We start from the raw sequence: 27,405 nt of genomic DNA on the forward strand, positions 1-27,405 counted from the left end.
ACGGATAATGGGGGTAATTACCCCTCTCAGGCAAGATATCATCGTTTCTTTTTTTACCCTCAGAATAAATATTGTCAAAATTTAAAATTTCGGGAAATTTAAAAAAACGTTCATTTCTTTCGAAAAGTTGGCCTATTGCTCTGATTTGTAAATGGAATAAAATATTTGCAGGTCAGCTGTTTGCTAAAATTCTGCGTACAAATCGTATTCGTTTTCACAGTCACAGTTTTGTTTCGCTTTTTTTTCTTTTTCGATATTGTAATAATCATAATTTTATATCGAATTTGTTTAAATGAGGTTATTTCAAAAGATATTTCAGTAGAATTTTAGAGCATCGTTTATCTTGGCGAATGAAATAAAAAAATAAAAAAAGTTCACGTTCCACCGAGATTTGAACTCGGATCACTGGATTCAAAGTCCAGAGTGCTAACCATTACACCATGGAACCGATGTAATAAGAAACAAAAATAAAATTCAGTTGACCATATACCGTATGATCAAAAAAAAACCGGCGTGAGAATGAACATCTATGAAATGAAGATCGCTGTCATTTTATATGGAGAATGTTATCGATCGTCATATACAAGCCAACTGGACGCTGTTTTTTTTTTCGATCACACGATATAATGTTTGACATTTACTCTGAATCCTGACTTTTTATTTTGATTGCGGAGCATAACTTAAAACTTTTAGATGAAATATTTTTTTCTAAAATGTCACAATATGCTGGTTATTTTAAATAATAATTCAGTAAAATTTCAGAGGATCGTTTATTTTGATAAAGTAAAAAAAAATAAAAAACTTTAGGTTCCACCGAGATTTGAACTCGGATCGCTGGATTCAGAGTCCAGAGTGCTAACCATTACACCATGGAACCGATGTAATAAGAAAACAAAAATAAAATTCAGTTGACCATATACCGTATGATCGAAAAAAAAACCGGCGTGAGAATGACCGGCTATGAAATGAAGATCGCTGTCATTTTATATGTAAAGTTATACGGAGAGTGTTATCGATAGTCTTATCCAAGCCAACTGGACGCCGTTTTTTTTTCGATCACACGGTATAATGTTTGACATTTACTCTGAATCCTGACTTTTTATTTTGATTGCGGAGCTTCAAACTTTTAGATGAAATATTTTTTTCTAAAATGTCACAATATGCTGGTTAGTTCAAATAATAATTCAGTAAAATTTTAGAGCATCGTTTATTTTGATAAAGTAAAAAAAACTTTAGGTTCCACCGAGATTTGAACTCGGATCGCTGGATTCAAAGTCCAGAGTGCTAACCATTACACCATGGAACCGATGCAAGAAGAAAACAAAAATAAAATTCAGTTGACCATATGTTTGATATTTACCCTCTCTTTTTATTTTGATGGCCGAGCATGACTATAAACTTTTAAATTATATATTTTTCGTTCTTAAACGTCACATTGTATTCAATTTTCAAAAAATAAATGTCTAATTTTCTAAAGAGAAACGATTCTTCTGATATGTGGTATGAGAATAAAAAAATAAAAAAAAGTTCAGGTTCCACCGAGATTTGAACTCGGATCGCTGGATTCCAGGACTCGGATCGCTGGATTCCAACCATTACACCATGGAACCGGTGAAATAAGAAATCAAAAATAAAATTCAGTAGACCATATTATGTTTAACCTATAGAGCAGGAATATTTTCAAAAAACTACATTGCAGGAAGCATTTTATGTAACAATTGGGAAAACAAAGTTATTAGGGTAATTAGACCTCGCTGAATACGAATCTGCCTGTTGTCAAAGCGAAATTTTGACCGGAAGTCCAGAATCCGAGACGGCGGCTAAACACTATATTTTTGTATATCTCCATTGTCCGTTAACTAAAAATAGTGATTTAAACGTCTGCAATTCTTAGAATTTACTCATCTTAAGTTTGGAAAGCATAGGTTTCAAGATGGCGCCCAAGATGGCCACTGAATTTTTTTTGCTGGGACTTAAGCTACTAAATTGAGAAAACGAATATTTTAGAGATCAAATATTGTTTAATATTAAAACATATTATGTTTGGCTTATGCAAGGTTCAAACATTGTTTAGTACTGTGAGACAACTTGGTGCAATTCAACCCGTTCTTTTTGCATGTGCACATTGTTGTCAGGCATTGGGATACACAGTTACAGATGAGAATATCCGTGCAAACTTTAGGGACGGGATCAAGAGTCATAAGAATTGGAATGTACGTTTCTTGGTGAAGCCTCCACCCATATGACTCAGGATCTAGCACCATCGGTCGGGCATGATGGGCATTTTCCCACACGTTCACCTAAAAAGATTTATAAATTCTCAGTGCCAAAAAGCAACTGGTTTTACTAAGTCTTTACATGGTAATGACATCTTAGGAGGTGTAGTTCCAAGACATCGCTTGTTGGCGTTAAGGCTTCAGGCCTTTTCACAACACCGAAAAGCCGATGTCTGGCTTTATCCCCGCTGGATACGTCTTTGCCCACCTATGAAGAAAATTACAAACGTTGTAATAATGAATAAATCGAAGTTGGACTTAACGAAACCCCTAAAAAATCCATACCTTGTAAAGTGGTAACAGGAATTTCTCTGCATTGGCCTTTGATAAGGGAGTCAGTGGAGAGTGCCCTAGATCGTTTAGAAGCTGGCAGGCCGTTCCATTAAATACTTTCCAGGCTGCCTTCTTTGTGATTGTTGCAAGATGAGATGTTGAGTCGCAACCTGTGACAGCGTGGAACGCCAAGATATTCTTCTTTAGAGCATTGGGAATAATTTGGCAGATCTCATGGATTGGGATATATTTCCTTTCTTTCGCTGTGCCGGTCATCATACACACTTTAGAGCTGGTCATTTTCTAAAAATGATGGATCAACAGCAAACAGATGTCTGAATCCCTGGACATGACTACGATGTTGGCAGCATTGGAGAGATCAGCATGTAGCACAACGCGAGTATCGGCCTCTTCATGCGTCGCAAATACCTCAGGCGATATCGGTCGAAAAGGATGTCGACTCTGGCATGCGGTCTTCCAAGATAAACTATCCAAGAGAACACACCCAACCACTAAAAATATTCATATTTTACATTCTAAATCAAAAAGTTGTGACAGAGCGCAGTTATGGCATTAGTTTGGGTTACCCCAGATAGACGGCGCTGCCTGTAACGATTTTCACTTTTGAATTAAATAAAAAGAATTTTTAAGAGCAAAAAAACTAAAAAATATCCAAATTTTACATTTTAAATCAAAAATACTTCTAAACTAAGAACCTACTCAGTTTTGGCGGCCATTTTGGGCGCCATTTTTAAACCTATGCTCTGCAAACTTAAGATGAGTAAATTCTAAGCTCTGGAAGCTGTTCCGCATACAAAATAAACCCTAAGTATACGTTTAAAACACTATTTTAAGTCAACGGACAATGGAGATATACAAAAAAATAATTTTTGGCCGCCATCTTGGATTCTGGACTTCTGGTCCAAATTTCGCTTTGGCAACAGGCAGATTTGAATTCAGCAAGGTCGAATTACCTCAAAAACATTGTTTTCCCAATTGTTACATAAAATGCTTCTTGCACTTTAGAGAGAAGGAATTTTTAAAAATATTCCTGCCCTACTAGGGTTGCCAACTTTCAAAATTAAAAATAAAGGACGCGAGTGTAAAACACCGGGACAGGTGAAAAAATGTTTAAACCTCACTCAGCTGTCAAGAATTTACCCAAAAGTTATGTAACCGTTATACAGATAATGATTTTTTTAATTTCTTAACGACTTGTGTCTAGCCCTAGCAGGCAACTATTAAGCCCGACCAATCACGTTAAGCTACATTCCAAATCAATTCGCTGGCCGAGTGGCATTTCGACCTTAAAGTCGGCACGAAATTAACCATTCACAACAAATTTCAAGTCGAATTTTGCGCATGCGTGTTTAAACGTCTCCTGACATTTTTTAGGTTAGTTGTTTGTTTTGATTTTGGAAGAGTCAATCAAAATCCGGAACAGTTGTTAATTAAGTTTTCCAAGTTTTTATGTTTAGAAAAATGGAAACAAAAACGTCATTTAGTGATGGTTTTTTTCTACAATGTGTCTCAATTATGGGATCGCTTAAGCGGGCTTCTTATAAAAGATTTTCGTTGCACTCAAAACTTTTTCTCGCCATTAATATGGGTCGGACGCCTCATTTTTTGGGTTTTGGTAAACCCCTTGGTTTTCGATCAAGCGAATTATTGAGCTGCAACGATAATTGCCGTTTTTTTTTAACAGCAAAACCTAAAGTCCTAATAAAATAGGAATAGCGTCCTCTTCACTCATCTTTCTTTTAATAATTATTTACTTTTCACAGGAAAATGGCTTGTAACAACAACACAAACAAAATAATTATTAAAATTTAAATGTCAAATTTGTCATAATTGTCAAACGAAAATTCCGTGCTGAAGTGGAAGTTTGCAGCTTGCAAACTTTCAATCCAACTTCAACTTGCACTCTGGCGTCGAATTTTGTTGTGAATGATTACACTGAAGTACATATGATAAGCTTGCGGGCCAAAGTACCACTCGGCCAGCGAATTGATTTCGAATGTAGCTTTAGAGTTTTTGACAAGCACAAATGAATTAACACCCTTCAAATAACCACGCTAACCAACCTGATTGGTCAAGCTTAATAGTTGACTGCTAGTGCTAAACACTTCTTCTTAACGCATCCACCAATATTTCTTATGCGTAAGTAAATATGTAGCTTTTCTGTATGAAGGAGTGGAGCTAACAAAAGACATGCTGTTGCCAGATTAGCAACTTTATTAAGCATTGTTGCGATGGACGATCATTTTTTTGATTTTGAGTTTGATATGTGTAAAAAAGAGGACGATCAAAAAGAGGATTGTCCTCTGAAATAGACGACAGTTTTGGCAACCCTATAAATTTGGCCATTTGCTCTCCCTTTTTATTTAGAGACCGAGATAACTTCAAACTTTTAAATGAAATCTTTTTTGTTCTTAATTGTCACAATGCGCTCAATTTTCAAAAATAAATGTAAAAATTGCTAGAAACAATTTTTCTGATATATGTGGTATCAGAATAAAAAATAAAAAAGTTGAGGTTCCACCGAGATTTGAACTCGGATCGCAAAGTCCAGAGTGCTAACCATTACACCATGGAACCGGTGAAATAAGAAATCAAAAATAAAATTCAGTTGCCATGTGTTTGACATTTACCCTTTCTTTTTATTTTGATCGCAGAGCATGACTTCGAACTTTTAAATGAAATACTTTTTGTTCTTAAACATCCCAATGTGCACAATTTTCAAAAATAAATGTCAAAATTACTAAAGAAAAACACTTTTTCTTATATTGTGGCATCAGAATAAAAAATAAAAAGAAATGTTTAGGTTCCACCGAGATTTGAACTCGGATCGCTGGATTCAAAGTCCAGAGTGCTAACCATTACACCATGGAACCTCTATACTCGCAAAATCAAAAGTAAAAATTTCTAAAATTAAATTTCAAAACGACTGGTGTTTTTGTTATATGCAGATAAAATGTGTTTACCCTTGCAGAAATTTATATGCATGCGCTCATAATTATTGTTTCTAATTATATTTTAATTTATTAAGTGATAACAACGACAAGCAGCTTTTTAATTAGATGAATTTTATTATGCTTTTGCTTATAAGTTTTTAAATAAATGTGATAACAAGAATATTTTTAGATTTTTTTAGTAAGTAATTAGCTACCGTGCTGCTATGCAAAAATAATTAAATACATAAGGAATTCACGTTTTAAGTTCAACTTTGATACCTTTATTTTTCCTATACCGGGTGCGTCTCGAATGTGGTTCACCCTCTATAACCTTTTTACACTTTCAGATAAAAAAAACAGATTTGGTATGTTAGTAGGTATATGACATAAATTAGGATTGATTGATGTATTCAATTGTTTTTGGTCACTTCCTGTTTCACCGGAAATGGTATATTTCACCCCGGTATATTTCTACTTTATTCTATAGAAAATGGCGCTCTGAATAGAATGAAAACTTTTGATATTTTCGCTTGAAAACAAATCGGATTTTAAATTTCAATCTAGACTGTGTTAAAAACACTAATTTATAATCAGGGAGCCTTGGAAAACTAGTTTTGATCGTCTAATGTTTTTTGTGCCTTGCCCTGGCCGTATTTTTAATATTTCAATCTCATATCTCAATTTTTTGAAATGGCACAAGGGTGGCTCATTAGCATATTTGAAAAAGAAACATTTTTTTATGAATAATTTGCAACCAATCAACACTCTTGGTATTTCGAGTCAAATTGTCGGTATGAACCTTATGTTGCGATTTCAAATAAACCATATGCAAAAATGTCAAAAGTATACATCTGATATGTCATTTTATTCAGAGTGTCATGTTCTATCGAAATAAGTAAAAATATACCAAGGGTGACATGAAAAAATCAAAAGTTGTTGTAATTTCCGGTGAAACAGGAAGTGACCAAAAACAATTGAATACGTCAATCAATCCTCCTAATTTATGTCATATTCCAATATACCAATACTCCTTTTTTTATCTGAAAAAATAAAAAAGTTATAGGGGTGAGCCACTTTTGAGACACACCCGGTATACCTATTATTCAGGAAACGAAGTTAAATACGAAAAATATAGTTTTAAATATTACTTTTTAAATTGATATTACTTTATTTTTTTTGAAAGAAATAGCACAGTTTGCATATGTGCATATTATTAATTGAAAAACAAAACTTTGCAAAACGAATTGCAGTATCTCCTATTTACATTTATATAAAGATCTCCATTTCTACTGGATTAATTGCCAACAAACAATAATAAAAATATGACTTTTCAATGGCAGTGACATTAAAAAAACAATAAACACTTTTTAATAGGCGTGTTGATGAGAATTAAAAGCAAAGGAAGGCAAACTTTTAATTTGTTATGCTAAAATTGCATGTCACTGTCTTCAAAAGCGAATATCTCTAACAAAAATAAAGCTATTGAGATGAACCAAAAAACTATCGAGAAAAGATGCTCCTTGATGGTAAATTGTTTTTTTTAAATTCCTTGCTTTGTTAAAAATATGTTTTAAAAATTCACCAAAATATCAATTTGTTTTACCTGATACCTGGTATAATAGATATATTGAGGACTTAACAAATAATAATTTAGCTAAACATTTTTAAAAATTCATCAAAATCGGCCCACTAGAACACAATATCACAGACAATATATCGAACTTTAAAATACTTGAAAATTTTAAGGTGTCTGTCGTATTGGTCAGTCATAAGCAGCTAATGTTTTTCTGTCATTGACTAAATAAATTGCAATAAAGTTTGCTATACATTCAATTTTTAGCCGAATTATGTTAATAATATTGAAACATTAAAGTAAAATGCGTTGTACAAAAATTTATTGTATCCGCTTTAAAACATTTTTTATACGCCAAAAATACCAAACTAGAAAATTCACGCAAATTTTCGAGGTTTCATTCGGCCAAATAAAATTTCGTATTTATTTCCGCCAATTTACATATATACATAATTCAATACTTTTTCAGTTTCAATTCGCAATGCCCGGCCCTAGCTAATGGATTATACAAAAACAAATTCAATTTTAAACAATATTTTATCGGTGATTTGCTATTTTATTAAGAGCTGAACAGTATGTATAAATGTATAAACAGTATGTTTCTGATCATAAGTAATTGATAAAATTGCATTATAACTATACTGATTCTGAGTTGACCATTGCTTATTTCAATTTATTCAGTACAACAAGGACAAATCAATAAGTTATACAAATCAAACACTAAATTATAAATTTAGTGTTTGATTTACATAACTTATAATTATACCGGGTGCGTCTCAAAAGTGGCTCACCCCTATAACTGTTTTTTCTTTTCAGATAAAACAACGAGATTTGGTATGTTAGTATATGACATAAATTGGGATTGATTGACGTATTTAGTTGTTTTCGGTCACTTCCGGTTTTACCGGAAATGACTACAACTTTTGATATTTAAATGGAACCCTCGGTATTTTTTTACTTTGTTCGATAGAAAATGACACTCTGAATCGAATGACATATCATATGTCAACTTTTCATATGTCGACATTTTCGCATATGGTTTATTTGAAATTGTAACATCCAGTTCATAACGACAATTTGACTCGAAATACCAAGTGTGTGGTATCAAATTATTCGTAAAAAAATGCCTTTTCCAAATATGCTAATGAGCCACCCTCGTTCCATTTGAAAAAATTGAGATATGATTAAAAATACGATTTGGGCATCTTTTAACCGGCCAGGACAAGACACTAAAAACATTAGACGATCAAATCTATTTTTCCAAGGCTACTCGATTAAAATTTAGTGTTTTTAACACAGCCATGGCACTCTAGATTGAAATTTAAAATAGAATTTGTTTTTGAGTGACTATGGCAAAAATTCACATATGATATGTCATTCGATTCAGAATATCATTTTCTATCGAATAAAGTAAAAAAATACCGGGGGTGCCAAGAACACTGAACATCCGTGTTACAAATTGTATTAAAGTTTAATAATAAATTAGATTAAATAAATAACTTATTAATTTTAATTTTATTAATTATGATTTGTAAATTTGCCTTTATCAAGGAGATCGAAATTTAAAAAAATATCAAGATACAATTTTTAATCAGCATTAAACGACTTACACAATTTTTCTAACAAAAGAAAAGAAGTCAGTGGCGAACGTGTTTTTTTTTTCAGAAAAATACTCCAGTGATAGCCCATATGCGCGTCCCTGGTAAATCTGTGGACACTTTTTAGCACACTCTTTTTTAACTTCTACTCTCAAAATTTCATTCGAATTATACCACTTAAAAGAAAATTATAATAAATCGAAAAAAAATACTTTAACTTCCTGTAACTATGAAACAAAGCAGAATCGGACCAATGTTAATATAAAAAATAAATCTTATTTTTACGTGAGGAATTCTCCCCACGAGAGATGTCACATGATTTTTGAAACACCCTGTGCAGTTGTTATACAGTTGACGGAAATGTTATCTGTTCAACATTGTTGAACGATCCCTTGATATACTAAACCAAACAAATGAAATTACCACACAAGCATCAATTTGGTAATGAAAACAAGCAGTTCTTATTATTATTACTCTAATCTGTTGGAGAAAATTGATGAAAATTCGGATCTTATTAAGAGCTCTCCAGACGCCGCGCCGAGGTAAAACATTCAGCTACTCAAAAGCTAATCAATCACTGTGGGGTTGGTATTGTTACTAAAGGATGGTTCTCCATTTTTTCAAAGGTTTCTCCTTGAGGTAACGCGTCAGTTATTAGGACGCAGACAGGATAGAAAATTGATTTATTATTTTTTCCGGAGGTGTTTGTCGTTTTTTTTTATCTGGCGGAGATTGTTGTTGGGGTATCTTCGAACAGGAAAGGGGAGAAGTTAGAAGCTGGATCTGTCGCGAAAAGCATCCCCATCAATCACATTGAAATTGGCAGTGAATATTTGTGCGGTCGTTGTACCCTGTCGATGTATGTTTTTTACAAGAATTATTACACAGCAATAATGTCGACATTTCTATTAAACCAGTAATGACATATATCTTATACAGGGTGAGTTTCCTACGATGCGATGTGTTCTATGGGTATCTCGGAAACTACTGGAGATAGAGTGTCGGTTAAATGGGGAAAGAATTGCAGTTTTGTGGAGTCATAAATATGCGCCTTTCAGATTTTTGAAAAAGTTCATAGCAACGACGATCTTGTTTCCATGGCTAACTAAGTGAAATTAGTCAAGAAAGATAAGAATTGGCTATAACTCTATTGTAGCTATATCGCTGAAAAGCTTAAAAATGGCGCTTTTTATGAACACAGACTCATTAGGGATGTGATTATCTACAAAAAAAAATCCACTTCTCCAACTCCCAGTGGATGACATACCAAGAATTTACAACTTTGAGAAACACCTCACTGTAGTATTGAGTAATAAAAAGGATTGGAAGAAAGAAACGCTTACTCAGCATATAAAAGACCATACCATCACGTGGTATACTGATGCTTCCAAAACTAAAGCAGGGACAGGTATAGGAGTATTTGGGCCGAAAACTGAATACTCCGAACCAATGGGCACCTACCCCAGTATCCTTCAGGCAGAAATTTGCGCTATCGAAAGATGCGTACAATTTATCTTAAATAGGAACTATCGAAAACAGGAAATTGCCATTCTATCCGATAGTCAAGCAGCACTTAACGCGATCAACTCAGTAACCATCAATTCGAAGTTGGTCAAAGAATGCCTAGAGAAGCTCAACAAGTTAGGCAAAGAAAATAAAGTCCTCCTACTCTGGGTGCCTGCTCACCAAGGGATGGAAGGCAATGGAAAAGCAAATGATAGATGATAGCTAGAAAAGGAGCGAACACTCCACTAACTGGACCAGAACAGTTCTGTTTTCCAAACGGGAACCAACTGAAAGCGGAACTGAAGAATCTGGAAGACTCCATCCGTAACTTGGAATGGGTGTCCTCCAACGGTCTAAGACACTCGAAAAAGTTCCTTAGAACTTATGACCGAAAAAAATCAAAGGTTTTCCTTGATTTAAGTAAAAACAATCTTGGGGTTTCTAACAGGACACTGTCTCCTCAACGAACACCTCAGTAAGCTGAAACTTGGAGATGGAGAACTACCCTCTATAAAACCGTCCCAGATACTGGCTTTTGTCAAAGCCCTGGGACTGTATGATGAGTTATGATTCAAGAAAGGGGGACACAATGGATCTGTAAGGTCGAAGTGATTAACCCCCCTCCCACTCATTCTAAATTCTAAATTCTAAAGCTGAAACTGAGAAACAACGGCGAATGCAGATTTTGTGGGGAAAATGGAGAAACACCAGAACACCTTATCACTGAGTGCGCCGAGACGACGACCATTCGTGCCATGAACCTTGGTACGTCTGATGTCGAGGATGGAGAGCTGGCCTCTGTGGAGCCGTCTCAGATACTGGCTCTTCTTAAAGCCCTGAGACTGTATGATGAGTTATAACTCGTTATAACTCAAGAAAGGGGAACACACAATAGATCTATAAGGTCGCGGTGATTAACTTAACCTCCTAAACATTCTACATTCTACATCTACAACTTTTATCTGAAAACTTTTTTTCTAAAATTATATGTTTAGATTAGATAGATAGATAGATTATATGTTATAAGATTATAATAGAATTAGGGAGCATTTTTAAAATAGCCGAAATTTGTTTTGAAAACTTTTTTAAAAATCCGAAAGGCAGATATTTTTGACCTCACAAAACTGCAATTCTTTTCTCATTTAGTGTAGCTGCAACGACATCCGGTCATTCTGTTGTTAAAATAAAACAATTCGTTTTTATATATAAAAACCAGCTGTTATGTCTTAACCGCAGGATTACGGGGGGTCGTTGCAGCCACCCTTAACCGTTTCTGTAGCTCTAGTAGTTTCCGAGATACCCATAGAGAACATCGTAGAAAACTCACCCTGTATATTTGTCCAATATTATGATACTTTTATATAAATAACTTGATCGTTTGTGGAACACTGACTATTTACATACAATGTAATACGTTTGAAGCTCGAACTGCAGCGAATTCGATACAGTAGCAAAGCAATTTGCTTTTGCCGCAATTCAAATATTGTTCATACGGAACTTCAATAGGTTGATTGTAGACAACGTTGTTTGTCGGATACAAATGCGAATTGCAATTAAGGTGAAGATGGTTTTGGCTAATAGGCGGACATAGATTATACACATATTTTATATGACTCGAGGCTGTTAACTGGTAATGTTCTAATAATAATATCTTCCGTATTTGCCGGTAATTCGTATTGTTTTACTCAAGGTTTTATGTCGTTTGAGCAATAGATTAGAAAATTGAAAATTTCTAAAGTCGCTCCGTTTACTGTAGGAATAATTATTAATATATGAATATTCAAGGCCTCCAAGAAATGTGAAGTTAATAAATGGTTTGTTAACTAAGTATGATTATTTTTTCTAATATAAAATTTTGATGATTATGTTAATAACGTTATCTCTTGTAAATGATTAAAAGATATTACTGTGAATATCATATTTTGATCTAATAATAATTGATCCATACATTTTTTTTTCAAAATAATTTCTGAACCAACGTCCATATTTGGATGAAAATGGGTGTTTATTGACATGAAAAATTCATGTCAATAAACAGTATCTATGGGATTTCAATGCCAGTATGGCTCCTACTTCTAGGGGGCACCACCCACATGTTTTTAACTGTTTTGAAGAGTTATAAAACTTTCCGTCCGTACGTGCATTATACTACTGAGAAAAAAAATATTTCCGCCGTTTTTGATGTAAAATAACCTCTCCGTAAAACTCACTGTGAGTAATAGTTGTCCAGATAATTGGAATCGACATAATCTATACAGAGTCCGGCAATGGTGCGTCGGGCATCTGTAGCTCCTATAATAAAACATTTGAGAATTTTCTTTAAGTGCAAACCTAAAGTACGTACTAGAATGTATTTCAGGAAAATATTTTAACTTCTGTAGGGTGGCTCAAAAAAGTGTGAGTGGATCGGGATGATTTTTTTAAAATGAACACCCTGTGTATTATTTAATTTTTGGCTTCCTTTCAGATCACTTTACATGATCATAAGATATGAGTAAATATATATTTCGATAGTTTCAGAGATATTAATAATTAAATAAAAATATATATTTTTCAGCCTTCTTAAAAAAATTGAGGGGCTTAGAATAAAATGGATAAAAGTGACTTTTTTCTAAGTAGATACTTTATTTTTTACAGATTTAGATACTTTAAGTTTCAATTTATTTGGTATAAAATGGAATTAGGTAAATTCTACAGTGGCACTAAGTAGAGTAGAGTGTAGAATTTACTTAATCTCCTTTCATACTAAATAAATTGGTACACAGAAAAAAAGGATCTCTCAGTCGAAATGAATATGACTTTGACCCAAAAGATTGGCGCTTTTCAATAGGGCCAAGAACGTCGTTTTAACTGTCTTTTCATAAGCTTTAAAAAATTACTTTAGAGAATAGAAGAATCTATCTGTCCAAAGTATTTCACTCTCGACCCAAAATGAATATGCAAAGTTCTTGCTACAAGAACAATAGTCACTTTGATTCATGCAAAAATTCTTGATTGAAAAGGGACATTTCTTGATTAAAGAGACACTTTTCTTAAACCAATAGCGAATACTATTGACTCAGCTAAAATTTATTTTGATATAAGAGAAGTCTATACATCATATACAGGCATATTAGATACGAGGTATATTGTTTTCTGATAAATTTAGGTTATTTCTGCTTCTTCACTCCTTGGTATTTTTTGGGGTGGTTCATCACTCTACAAATTACAAAAAAAAGTTACATCACGATTAATCAAAGTAAAGCAAATCAATTATTAAAATTATAAACTTTGGTCTCATTTTGAATTTTTTAATACGACGACTTGAAATTCTAAAATTTTTATAATTATTTGCATAAAAAAATCGACACCTATATTCTTATTCTATAGTCACGCATGCATTATCTAAACAGGTGCATTAGGTAAATATCTCTTACCTTCAAACATAGCAAATAAATGCTCTAATTTCCATTTTTTCAGAAACTCCTTTAAAGAATCCATATATCCTAAAATTTGTCCATAAAAAATGACAAATGCATGTTAATAACGATCACTAATTTGCTATACGATATGCCTTTAAAAAGCAAATTATGCAAAATTCCAAGTGAAGTGATTCCAAGCAACAAAACCCGTGCGTACTATGATGTGCGAGCTATGAAATGCGACGTACGACTGATTGGACTGCCGACTGATTGTATATACCTTCCTGCGTCATCGTCTTTGCGTGTCGTTATTATTTTTCATCAAAAGAGTATTTAACTATTGGAAAAATGGCCATGTTTCTTGAATGAAGTACTTCCTAGCGTATTTTTCTTATTATCTTAAAATAAAGTAACTTGCACTTGGTTGAATGAAAATAGATTCAAGAGAAATTTTCGAATTTTTCAAGAGAACCAGTTTTCTTGAGTTAATAGAGTTTTTCTTCAGGCAAAATATTTTCTTTTACGCTAAAATAAATTATCTTGCCACTATTTTTTTTCAAGAACGATGACGACTTTAGTTCAAGTCTATCTTTTTTATCAGTGTATCTAAACTATCTAAATCTATACTTAAGTCCATTTAAAAAAGTCATTTGTATCCCTTTTATTCTACATTCTATTCTACAAGCCTCTCAATTATTAAAAAAACAAGAACTGTCCTGAAATCAAAACTATATGAGGTATTTACTTTTAGATAGACTGATGTACTTACTTTCCAATAAGTATGAAAAAATCGTAAATCATACCAAATGTTCAAGGAAGCGAAAATGCAATAATATTCCGGGTGTTCCATTAAAAAAAAATCATCCCTTTCCACTAGCATACAGTGTTACCGGTTTTTACGTGTGTAGGCAGGGATATGTGTGGATAGGTAATATAGACTTCGCATTTTTCTCTCTGCGACTTACAAGATTCGCAGCCATTAGCCATAGCGATTCACTTCTAGACAAGTAAACGCCGACCCTAGACCTTTTTGTTGACCCGCTATAAGTATATTTTATTATCTTAGCCTTAAAAAAATTAGAAAAAAATTAACTATTTTATTTTAAAAATTTTCATGTATACTACTGAAATGCGAAAGCTAAATATATATCTAAGCTAAATATAATATATTACAGCTTTAGTTCAGCTAATTGTGAAAAATAAAGTTCCAACCCTAGATGCAACATTTTTCATAAACGCTTACTTGTGCGGTTTGAAATTTTGATACAAAATTTGGAAATTCTGCATAGAAGAAATGTATCAACATAATTTTATCTCTTTTTACTACATTTGATTCATTTGATTTTTCATTAAGCACATTACTGTCTTACACGTTATAAAATCCAGACTACGCTTTTGCGATGACCCGATCGGTATTCGTTTCCATAAATATTTCTTGTACTTTTTCTTTTCTGCACGAAAGAGTGGGATCAGCAAAAGACACATTGTTGTCGGATTAACAATTTTATTAAGCATCGTTGGACGGTTGGACTTTTACGAATGGTTGGCAAGCCTAAACTAATTCAACTGTTTTTTATTGATTTAGAACACAGATAAAGATTTAAATTTTGGATATCATCTTGCAAAAACTACATCCCAAACTAAGTTCCTCGAATGGCATTCCTGAATGAGATTTCGATAGTTCATCTGCGGGAGCGAAGCCGCACAAACGCATAAAACTCGACGCTCGGGGCGCTGATTATTCGTAAAGTTTCCTTGAAAGGTGGTGATTTACGCGAAAGTGTAGCGCGACCCTACGATGGCAATAAAGATAACGGAACGAGCTAGAAATGCATATGAACAATTCCTAAGGCGCAATAATTATTTAGCGCCCCCGCCGCGTCGCGCTCCGTTTTAAAAACAATCGCCCTTTATTTATGCAAACGACGATGCCGAAGGTTCGAAGTGTAGGAACTGGAACTGGTGAAAAAGAAGAACTTTACACGGTGTAACATGTACAGCTGGTTTCAATAAAATTGAGTATGATTTGAAACATATTTTTATTATTTCGGGCAGTATATTCTATGATACCAGTCCCCCATTTCTCTGCTTATGTCATGCTGACGTTCTGAAAAATATATTTGCCACTTTGTCAAAAGCAAAATTGTTTTATACAATATCACAATAACCTTAACAAGTCAAAATACTTGATACATAAATATACACTGCTCAAATATTCGAATAAAATGTGTCAAGAGTCGTATTCATTTTTTTTGGAACCAGCTGTACATTTAATTTTTGTTTAGAATAGAATTTGTTTGCGTGTTGTTAAGCGGCAGTTTGCTATATTGTGGTTATTCTGTCATCGATAATATGAACAGACGTCATTTAACAGTAGAGGAAGCAAATCAAGCCATTAGGTTGGTTATTGGCGGTGCGCGACAGATCGATGTGGCTGATCGATTTAAAGTCACCTAAAGTGTAATTTCTAGGCTTAAAAACCTACTTAATGAGACTGGATCTGTTATGGAGAGGTATAGGGAGGGTCGACCAAGGTCGACAAATGCTAGGGAGGACCGGAGCTTACTGAGAGGAGTTAGGATGGATCCTGCAAGAAACTACACGTTGCTCAGTCAGGACCTTTTGGTTGTCAGTAGGGTACGTATTATCCTTCGGACGGTCTTAAATCGATTCGATAAGTTCTATTCCAAACAAAAATTAAATGTACATTTTTGATGATAATGCTTTTTATTTGTTTGGGTACAATTTTTTATGTTTACAAACAGTATTTTTTTAAACACAAACGACATATGTATTAATAGTTGTAACACATTTTTTCTGAAAAATTTTCTTCCTAGCGAAAACACAATATCCTTAACTTTTTTCGATTAGTTTATATCAAAAAATACTAAAAATCTCACTAAAATATCTGTTTCAACCACGGTTTCATCTTTTACATTTATCTTTGTTTTTATACATTCTATCTTTATCTGATATTTAGAAATTGAAAGAATAAACCTTAAGATGTATTTGAAAAATGGCGATGGACACGGAATTGAACACAAATTATTTCAAGCCGATCGATCGACTGAATCGGATTGCAAGTTGCCGATATACATGTAGTCATGGCATCAAAAAGAACGTAATGATACTAATTTGTTTTCATCAAATCATTTAAATTGGCTTAATTTTAAAAATGCCGCGCAATAACAGCAGAAGTATCGAAATAGCAAATGACAAATTCCGCTCGCTCCAGTACCAAAATTTGGAATTCGAATAACAAAGCGTACAAAGTAGCATTTTAGCTGAAATTATTCCCAATTTACTAAATTTTATACATCAAAGGTTTTTAATCAACGCTGATTTATTCGATGCATTTCGGAAATTCTAATACCTACCTAAAGCAACTAGAAATAATGCAACATTTTTAAATCAACATAAAATTAAAAATATTTTTAATGTTTTCATATATACCGACGTGAATTATGTATGGTAGATATGCGGAATTCTAGAAATTAGCCAAACTAGTTTAATTTGATTAATATTCTGACTGGATTTTAGGTATTTGAGTACACTTTTTTATTATTTGATATTGGAAAATATAATTAGTTACGGATTCTTTGGGATTCTATAATTAAACATGTCATAACACACCAAATTATTTATTCATCCACCGTCATTTATTTTAACACTCTCATATGCATCTAACTGCCTGACTTTTGAGACTGGTTTGATTAAATTTAACTTATTAACATCTATAAAATGATCTGTATTAAAACTATGTTGAGTTGGTTTGGTTAGGAACAGAAGATTCATCTGCTCTTCTTCTTAGGTCGCCGTCTCCTTTCGAAGTTTGGCGATCCAACTGGCTATGTTGGTGCGTAAAACTGCACCTCTGAAAATTTCAATGGATGTTCTTCCAAACCAACGACGCAGTTCTTTAAGCCAGGAGTTCTGACTCCACATGATGTGACCGACATACTGTTGCTTGCTTTCCTTAACCGTTGATAGGAACTCTTTATCTTTGCCTATCCGAGCCTAAGGAACTTCTCATTCTTTACTCTATCCATCCAGGATACACGCAACATACGACGATACAAGTACATCTCAAAGGCGTTAATGCGGTTTTCCAATGTCTCATTCAATGCCCAACTCTCAGAGCCGTAGAGAATTACGGGAATGATGTTGCAATGCATCATACGTATGGACAGTTCGAAGCTTAGGTCTCGGCTGGAGAGGAGGGTTTTCATGGAGGCGAAAGTACATCTGGTCTGTTCGATCTTCGCCAAAATCTCAGTTTTGGGGTCGTACGCATCGTTATCGAGGGTTCTTAGATAATTTACGGATTATACTTTTTCTGTCATTTTGTTGATAATACTGAGGACTGCCTTTTCCGGTGTTTTAGAAAATATGCCAAGCATGGGGATTTACTTCTGGCGAGACTACGGGAAATGCTGTCATGTTCCAACTATATTGGAACCTGACAGTCAAAGTGAAGATAAATAACACAGGCTCGACCGCAGCATTTGAAGTAACCATCGACAAAGGGTGCGTTCTGTCACGATGCTTTTTAACATCTATATCGAAAAAATATTCCAACTTGCTCTCGAAAATAAGTCCAAGGGTCAATGGAAAGCCCATAATATCAGCTATGCGGACGATGCTGTTTTATTGGCTTCCACTATGGAAGATCTTCAAGAACTATTAAATCAGATAAATAGTTTGGGACCAATAGTACGGGCTACATATTAATACTTCAAAAACAAATACCATGCTGATTAGTAGGCAAGTCAAAAATGTTCCAAACCTCAGAGATCATTGATCAAGTGGATAGGTTTAAGTATCTCGGTTCTGTTGTCAATAACAAATGGGACCACAACGAGGAAATTAAAATTCGAATCGGCATGGCCAAAACAACGTTTCGAAGGCTTCAGATATTCTCCTACAACAACGCCTAACAATAGACCTTCGACTAAGAGTGATTATGTGTGATTACAATCAAAGTAAAGTCACTAAATCGCATCGAAGCATTTAAGATGTGGCAGAGTATTTAAGATCTCATATATCGATCACATTTCAAACTAAGAAGTCCTGCGGAAAACTGCTTAATATAGTAAATACCTAGAAAACGTCTTTTTTGGGGCATACTTTGAGAGGAACTCGCTACGCCACTCCGTAACTGGGCTAACTAGTCCTGCAGGGCAAAATTGAAGGTCGAAGAGAACCAGGAAGAAAACAGCACTCATGGCTCCGGAACATCAGGTATTGATTATTAGGGTTACAGGTTATTACAGGTTATGACAATAACCTTACAATTAATTGAAGAGCGTTTACTAATAATCCCCAACGTGCAAGATTACTTGTGACACCGGAAGAAGAAGAAGAAGAAAATACAACAATTTTAGTTTTGTCGACATTGATGTGCAATCCGTACTTATCTGTTCTACCAAATGATAAGTGGGCCTGCTTACTTTATAAAAGCGCTATCATGGACGTGAAAACAGGCCATTCATTCCTTCCAAAGGAAAAATCACCGTAAACGCCCCTATGTATTAGGAAGAATTATGTTTATATTAAAAAATCGCTAAAATTAAGATGCAAATAATTATAGTAAATTGGAGATTGTATGTTCTAAGAGAGTTGGCTTTATATTCACAGAAACTACATATAAATGTAATTAATACAATATACTTACTCTTAAATTATAAAAATCACCCACGCATTGAGACTCCCACCTGTTCTAAAAACTGCTTGAATTAAAATCCATACATCGCATCGCTTCAGCTTCACAAGAAGTCACGTGGCGTCATTTTTTACTAAATATATTATGGTAAATTTACACAAATTTTGTAAATATGTCGAAGACATGCAATTTTACTACAAGGTCATATTTCTGATTTAAATTTAATTTTTAAACTTATAAAACTCATTGTGAAAATAATATTGTTTATTAATAATAATTTACTATTAATAAACTGTTTTGCAAAACTACATTTTTTTCTGAAACTATGCAAAAATATCTTATTTTTAAAAGTTTCTTATTAAAAATACTCTAATGCATCAATATTTCTTTTTTTGTAAAATTACTTATTATTTTTTTCAATGCAATCCGTACTTATCTGGTCTACAAAATTGTAATTGAGCCAGATACTTTTATCTATAAAAGCACTATTATGAACGCAAAAACAAGCTATTTATATATCCCAAAGGAAAAATTCTCGTAAACACCTATATCTATTAGTCGCGTGCATTTTTTAAATTAGCTTTCATGCGCCCAGGGAAGATTTTCACCCGCACGTTTTCTTCACAGATTGCGACTGAAATAAACATGAGTTTTTCATAACGCGCCGCTCCGGTGAACCCGGAATGTTTTATGGCGGTCGGTCGTCTCGTCCGGAGTCCGGAACGGTCGCGGACATAGAGACAGACGCGAGAGGCCTCCTAGGTAAATTAAACTTTCAACGGCTCTATTCGGCCGCGTTGTTATTCTCGAAAAATAAAATCCGGTTAGGGTGTAATTTGGGGCCAGATTTTTTCGGACACACTATGAAATTTGTGTACTCTCTTGCTTCTTGACTGACATAAACGATTTTGAGCTAGGATAACCGTTTAAAAAATATTATTCTAAAAGCAACTATCAGGCAACTGGTTCATAAAAAGTTTTTAGAATCTAATTCAGGATACAAATTTGAATGTTTTAAATTGACCGTTTATCTAGGTATACTTTTTTTAATATTTTTTATTTTCTGGCTGTCAGTTTGCTTATTTTAAATAGAACATCCATATATTTTTGAATTCTACTTGAAGTTCCAAACACATTTTGTGTATAATATCATATACCTAAGTTTATGAAATAATTTAAATTTTCTATGTCAAAAATTAAAAGTTAAAGCACTGTTCATTAAAATGTTGTATCCTATGTTATAGGGTCTTGTTTCTCTTTACAATTTCCTATCTCACAATGTACCGTTTGTGTCGGGGAAGGGATCATAATTTCATAGTTGTCGATTTTTGAAAGAAATCAGTACATGTATATTATTTCGTTAATTTTTCATTTTATTGATTTTATCTAAAGCACTGTTCATTAAAATGTTGTATCCTATGTTATAGGGCCTTGTTTCTCTTTACAATTTCCTGTCTCACAATGTACCGTTTGTGTCGGGGAAGGGTTCATAGTTTCATAGTTATCGATTTTCGAAAGAAATCAGAATTATTTCGTATATTTTTCATTTTATTGATTTTATGTAAAGCACTGTTCATTAAAATGTTGTATCTTATGTTATAGGGCTTGTTTCTCTCTACAATTTCCTGTCTTACAATGTACCGTTTGTGTCGGGGAAGGGATCATAATTTCATAGTTGTCGATTTTCGAAAGAAATCTGTACATGTATATTATTTCGTATATTTTTCATTTTATTGGTTTTATGGAAAGCACTGTTCATTAAAATGTTGTATCCTATGTTATAGGGCTTGTTTCTCTCTACAATTTCCTGTCACACAATGTACCGTTTGTGTCGGGGAAGGGATCATAATTTCATAGTTGTCGATTTTTGAAAGAAATCAGTACATGTATATTATTTCATATATTTTTCATTTTATTGATTTTATGGAAAGAACTTTCATTAAGTTGCATATTTCGGCTCCAGGAATACGTCTATGTTTTTTTTTTCTCCCAGAAATGTTTAAAATCGTACATTTTTTTCAATCCTGGGTGTTTGGGAAGGCTTGAAAGGAAACAATGTTTTTGCGACGTTTCGCGACTTTATTGTCGCTTCTTCGGGCACCAATAATATATGTTTTGGTGCCTGAAGAAACGACAATAAAGTCGCGAAACGTCGCAAAAGCATTGTTTCCTTTCAAGCCTTCCCAAAGCCTCCCACGATTTTTTTTTTCTGCGTACTAACTACTGGGAACTAACAATAATCATATTTTTTTTTAATTTTCCTGTATATTTTTAACATCTCTTTAGAACTGCCTGTTCACCGCAAATTATTCCACGGTGTAATTTGGTGATCTCTGATATTACCAAGGTTACGGCACTAAAAGGGATGCAAATATACAAAAAAATCCGGTGGCTCATTTTTTTTTAAAATAATTTTTTTTAAATTTTTAAACTTGAATAACTCAGTTATTTTGGACTTACTTGAAAAACGGTAAAGAGAAAATATGTTTCTTTTATCGAGATCTAACGACCCTGAAAATATCTGCACTTATTTAAGACTCACCCTGTATAATGGAAATAAAAATGAACTCTCATAGGAAATAGAACGTATACAAAATAAACGCGAAAACAAACATAATATTTCTCCTATCGATCTCGTAAACGTTTTATGGTCATTATCCGAAAACATATATTTTTCTTTATGAAATTAAACTTTCAACAGTCTTTTCTGAACTTTTAGCTCTACGTCATTCTGTTCGTTTGTTTTTTTCTTCCTTTCTCTAAAAATTAACTGTTTCTCTCTCTCCACGGGGCAATTGGAACTTTCTTAAAAACCATTACGGCCAAGTTTTCCAGTTTTCAAACTTTAGCGGCGGAGTTTTTCGATGAAAACGCTTTATTTAGAGGGCTTTGTCTTTGTTTTGAATTAGGTTTTCTTCAAACACACTTTTTTCCTAGAAAAAATAAACTAGTAAAGTGGACTGTTTTAAATCATAAAGCATTAGTTTTAAATAATTTTGTAGAAATAAAAATTACACAAAATTTATTACAACTTCAGTTATGTTTTCTTCTCGAGCTACCCCCACAAGGAAATCAATAATAAAAGTTCAAAATTACCTGCAATACATGCAAAAAACCTTCACAAATAAGCTATTATTACTGAAAATATGAATAAGTTTGTAAAAATCTGAAAATTTTTGGGCCAAAGAATGTTTGCCCTTTTTTATTAACATAAAATATGACAAAATTCAAATGTGATAGCTGTTCTTTCTACCTTTCAAATGAACTTTTGAGTTCAGAGGACCTTTTTTGTAGGTAAAACAAAGTAGGAATAGGTTTGTAGGAATGAAACAGAGGACCTTTTTTGTAGGTAATTACCGAGACTTTATTTTTATTCCAAGAAAATTTTTGTAACTTGCATATTTTGGTAGATATTTGCGAAAAACTGATTTTTCGGCCATTTGGGGCCATTTTTTCGGCCAAAGCTGGCACAGCACGGTGTTGCAATTTTCCCCCTAAAACTACTCTCCAAAAGGTACACAATCCACCTAAAAAATCCCGGTCGCCGAATTAGGCCGTGGTTTGAACTTTCATTTACTGGGCTATTATAACTGAAAGATTCCATTCGTCTGTAACTTTAATTTTTCAATAACTCACTATTAGTATTAATTAAATTGATACAGCTGATACAGGACTATCTAATCTAAACATCTAGTCTTAATATATACCTACTTTACTCAGTAGGTAAATCTGTTATTAATAAGCTCTATCGGAGATGCTGTTTGTTGTATTAAAGTCATAGCAAGCCTTATGATAACATGTACTTAAGATCTTAGGCTAACTTAATTATAACGACCTGTTTGCTCTGATTACGCAAATTGGATTGTTTCCTTGTCAGTGATATGCTTAGAATATATTAAAATGTTAAGGAATACATAGACACACATACAGGATCCGGCAATAGTGCGTCAGGCATCTGTAGCTCCTAGAATAAAAACATTTATATAAATACTAATAATATATAAAACGGATCTGCATTAGATACAGATATGACGGCGGTCTGTTCAACATAAAAAGACTGAGGGCAAAAACACGTACAAAATTCATCACAGAACCTCAATACGCTGATGACTGCGCTCTAGTTGCAAACACGTTACAACAATTACAAGAAATCTTGAACACATATACCTGCCACTAGCCTTAAGCTAAACATCAACAAAACCAAAATCATGTGCACTCCTCCGGAAGATCATAGCAATGCTGTAAAAATCGGAGAGGAACTATTGGAATATGTAGCGGAATTTAATTACCTCGGCAGTTTGATTTCGGAAAAGGCCAATATCGACTCTGAAATTCAGCACAGGATTAGCAGCGCCTCAAGAGCATTCTGGAAATTAAAAGACAGAGTTTTCTACAATCGTGACTTGAGTACAAAAACGAAACTGATAGTGTACCGAGCAATTATAATCCCCACCATGTTATATGGGAGCGAAACCTGGGTGCCGTACCGCCGACACATGAAGGCATTAAACAAGTTGCAAGAGAGACACCTTAGACAACTCTTAAGAATCCGGTGGTTCCATCATGTCTCAAACGTATCGGTCCTTGAAAAAGCTAACTGCGAGAGTATTGAAGACATAGTTACAAAATCCCGCTTAAGATGAGCTGGTCACGTATGCAGAACGCAAGAAAACCGCATACCAAAATCTCTGCTTTACGGTGAGCTTGTAGACGGTAAGAGGAGGCCGGGTGGACAATTCAAAAGGTACAAGGACATTTTCCACGAATGCTTAAAGGGGATTAACATGCAGAATCATTGGGAAGAAGTAGTTCACAATAGAACTCAATGGAGAAGAATTGTAAATTGATTGTATTATTATTATTGTAGATTTTCTTGCAGTCAGTGGCAAAATACCCATACAGGATTTTTTTTGGAAAGATGAATCCGCCACATAGGTATAGACATTTTTTAAAAAAAGATTAACCGCCTCCGCATAGAAGGTTGAAACCAATGCAATCAAATCTCTTTCGTACAACTTCGTGGTTATAAATAGTCAGATTTCGTTGGTAAAATAGCAGTTATGGGAATGAGCCGTTTGCCTGGCAACCGCCTTTCGTAATCCCAGAGAGAGCTAAAAACGCGCTAAATTTAGGTTTAGCATTGGCAACGTTGCTTTAAATGTCAGAAACACATAACCCAACATTTTCAGAGTGTTTACAAATTTATTTTAGCAAATGTTCCTCTATTATGCATAGAATTGGTTAAAAAATTAACAGAAAATAGCAAAAACCTCATAGTTTATTGAATACCTAACAAAATATTATGTGCTAGAAAACCTTAAAAATATGAGAAATTAAGAAAAATTCGATGTTGAAATAATTTTTCGTTTTTCTGAAAAACGGTAAGAGACCGTTAGAAAAAAAGATTCAAAATAGGGTGAAGGTACACCAATTTTGGTGAAAATCGGACGATTTCCAGTTTTCCCAATAATTACCCCCCTTTTTTAATGGAGCATTGTTAAAAAGTTATGATAAAATTTCACAAGGCTGGAACAAATTGCTTACAAATGGACTCTCTTTTTCTATAACCACAACAACTGTGTGTAAATCAGAATCAACACCAAGATAATAAGAAACAAGACAAAAATTACCCAGTTGTTTATTCTTTACATCTTTTTTTTTGACAATAAAATCTCGTATATTACGTTAACTACCGGCCTCCGAGAATTATTTACTGGGGTTCCTTGTCAAAGACGATTTGCGCCAGATTTTTTCTACCGCACATTTTCCCTGCTTCGTTGTATTTTATTTAGTAAAGCGGGCACTAATCTGCGGGCGGTTTTCCCAAAGACCCGCTTCTTTTCCGCCGATTTTCTCTGTTTCCTTTCGCCAGAGTTTTTCGGTGCCGGTAAAAGAAAAGCTATTTTTCCGTCCCCGTGACGGCGGAATAACAGGAAAAGTAAACGTTATTAACGAGCTGGCCTACGTACCTACCTCAAGAATTTATGATACAAAACAAGAGATTTTTAATAAGGTATATGTGTTTCAGTGAAAGCCGAAAATCCAGTGATTGTTAACATTCAATAGGAAATGCTAGCAATTACGCATTGGACCAGCGAATGTGGTATTTTAAAGAGATTTTTCGACTTTTTCTAGTAATTTCTAAGATTTACTAGTGAAAGTTACATTTACTAAAAGTTGCCAGTAAAAGCTATTCTATTGTATGGTGAGGAAGAATGTTGGTGGAGGTTAGAACAAATAAAACTCTAAGAATATTGGATCACCTCAATATTCAAGATGATCCACATATCTTAAAATTACAATTTACTTCTTCAGAATATTTATTAAAAATTATAGAAAATAACGACATAATAAAAGGGAAAAAATAGTAAACATTTTAAAGCGTTCAAAACAATTTAAAAAAACATTCATAAACATAAGATTATTTTTGGTACAAGGTTTTTTCATAAAGGTCTTCATCGGGGAAAAAATAAAGTATGCCCGAATTTTCTTCAACGGGAGTTATTCGTTTTTTCAAACCCGCTACGATCTAGCTAGAAAAGGAGGGAACACGCCAGAGAACAACCAGCCTGCTTCAAGTGGAAACCAACTCAAAACAGAACTCAAGAACCCGGAAGACTCTGTCCGTAACCTGGAATGGGAATCCTCCAAAGGTCTAAGACACTAGAAGATATTTCTCAGGACTTACGACCGAGAAAAATCAAAAATTTGTCTATGGCTTAAGTCATATCTTGGCAACAGAAGGCTTGTGAGGATTGATACGTCTATGTCTTCTTGCAAGCCTATAGAATGTGGTGTCTTTCAGAGTTCAGTACTTGGCCCTATTTTGTTTCTGGTGTTTATCAACGACATTGCAAATCTAGACATTAGCGGTAAAATCTGCCTCTTTGTGGACGATACTAGTTTCACTTGGAGCGGCCCAGATATTACGGCACTATATAATACTATATCCAGTGACTTACGCATCATTAAATCTTGGTGCTAGAGTCTAATCTCCTATGCCTCAACCTGTCAAAACCTGTCTAAAAATGTTTTTTCATATAAAAGTACTATACAACCTTTTGTACTTAATAACACCACTATTGACGTCGTGAACTCTGTGAAATTCTTAGGACTTATAGACAACTCGTTAAAATGGGACTTTCACATCGAAGCTCTATCAAAGAAAGTAAGCGCTGCCTGTTTTGCGCTAAGATCAGTTTTCTTTCTAAGGAACTTAACTTATCAACCCCTAGAATAGTCTATTATGCCCTTTTTGAGTCACATCTTCTTTATGCCCTTCCATTCTGGGGTACTTGCTGCGCAACAAAATTTGATCGTATTTTTAGACTTCGAAAGAGAGCTGTTCGATATTTATTGGAACTAAAGAGTAGAACTCACTGCCAGAATTTCTTTAAAAAATTCAAAATACTCTTCTTTCTTTATTCATTTTTTTATCCATTTGCTTAATCCGCAAGCACACTATCCAATTAGGAATGCAAAAAAAATAATATAATACAAAAGAACAACTTGGAAAATTATAATAAGATCAATAGAATCAGAATAGCTAAAGAGAAATGGATAAACGACCAGTGCGCTGATATAGAAACCCTGGAATAAAAACACGACAGTTTTCACCTTCATAAAAAGATCAAAGAGGCGACACACACTTATAAACGTACAATACCGGGCAAACTTATTGATGATAAAAACAAACTGGTGATAGACAAACAAGAAGAACTGGATATATGGAGAGCTTACATAACGGACTGTTTTAATGATTATCGAGAGTCAACAGATCAATGGGACAATTGCTTCGACGAACCAGACATACTAAAGGAGGGATTAGTTAAAGCCTTGGCAGAAACTAAAAATGGAAAAGCTGTCGGTCCTGATGATTTAAATGTTGAAATCCTCAAACTGTTGGACGAAGAAAATATGAATCTTCTACTTAAATTGTTTAATCGCATCTACAACACCGGAGAGATACCTAAACAATGGCTGCAATCCACATTTGTAACGCTCCCTAAAAAGTCAAACTCCAAAAGATGCAATGAGTATCGTCTGATAAGCCTTATGTGTCATACATTAAAAGTGTTTCTGCGTGTCCTGCACTCTAGACTATGGAGAAGGATTGACGAAAATATAAGTGAAACTCAATTCGGCTTTAGAAGTGGGCTGGG

General features: G+C 34.0%; 1 protein-coding gene and 4 non-coding genes across 7 annotated transcripts in view; 1 reads left to right on the forward strand and 4 right to left on the reverse strand.

Annotated features, from left to right (window-relative positions):
- LOC115880166 (protein sidekick) overlaps positions 1-27,405 on the forward strand; it is a 709,828-nt gene that overhangs the window by 241,479 nt on the left and 440,944 nt on the right. The gene's annotated exons all lie outside the window — the stretch shown is intronic.
- Positions 377-448, reverse strand: Trnaq-uug. Its single transcript has one exon. It is a non-coding gene; the product is annotated as a tRNA-Gln (tRNA).
- Trnaq-cug lies at positions 806-877 on the reverse strand. The gene has a single exon. It is a non-coding gene; the product is annotated as a tRNA-Gln (tRNA).
- On the reverse strand, positions 1,235-1,306 carry Trnaq-uug. Its single transcript has one exon. It is a non-coding gene; the product is annotated as a tRNA-Gln (tRNA).
- Trnaq-uug lies at positions 5,372-5,443 on the reverse strand. Its single transcript has one exon. It is a non-coding gene; the product is annotated as a tRNA-Gln (tRNA).

Source organism: Sitophilus oryzae, unplaced genomic scaffold, assembly GCF_002938485.1.
Source record: "Sitophilus oryzae breed Bouriz unplaced genomic scaffold, Soryzae_2.0 scaffold_1620_pilon_pilon, whole genome shotgun sequence".
Taxonomy (NCBI): domain Eukaryota; kingdom Metazoa; phylum Arthropoda; class Insecta; order Coleoptera; family Curculionidae; genus Sitophilus; species Sitophilus oryzae.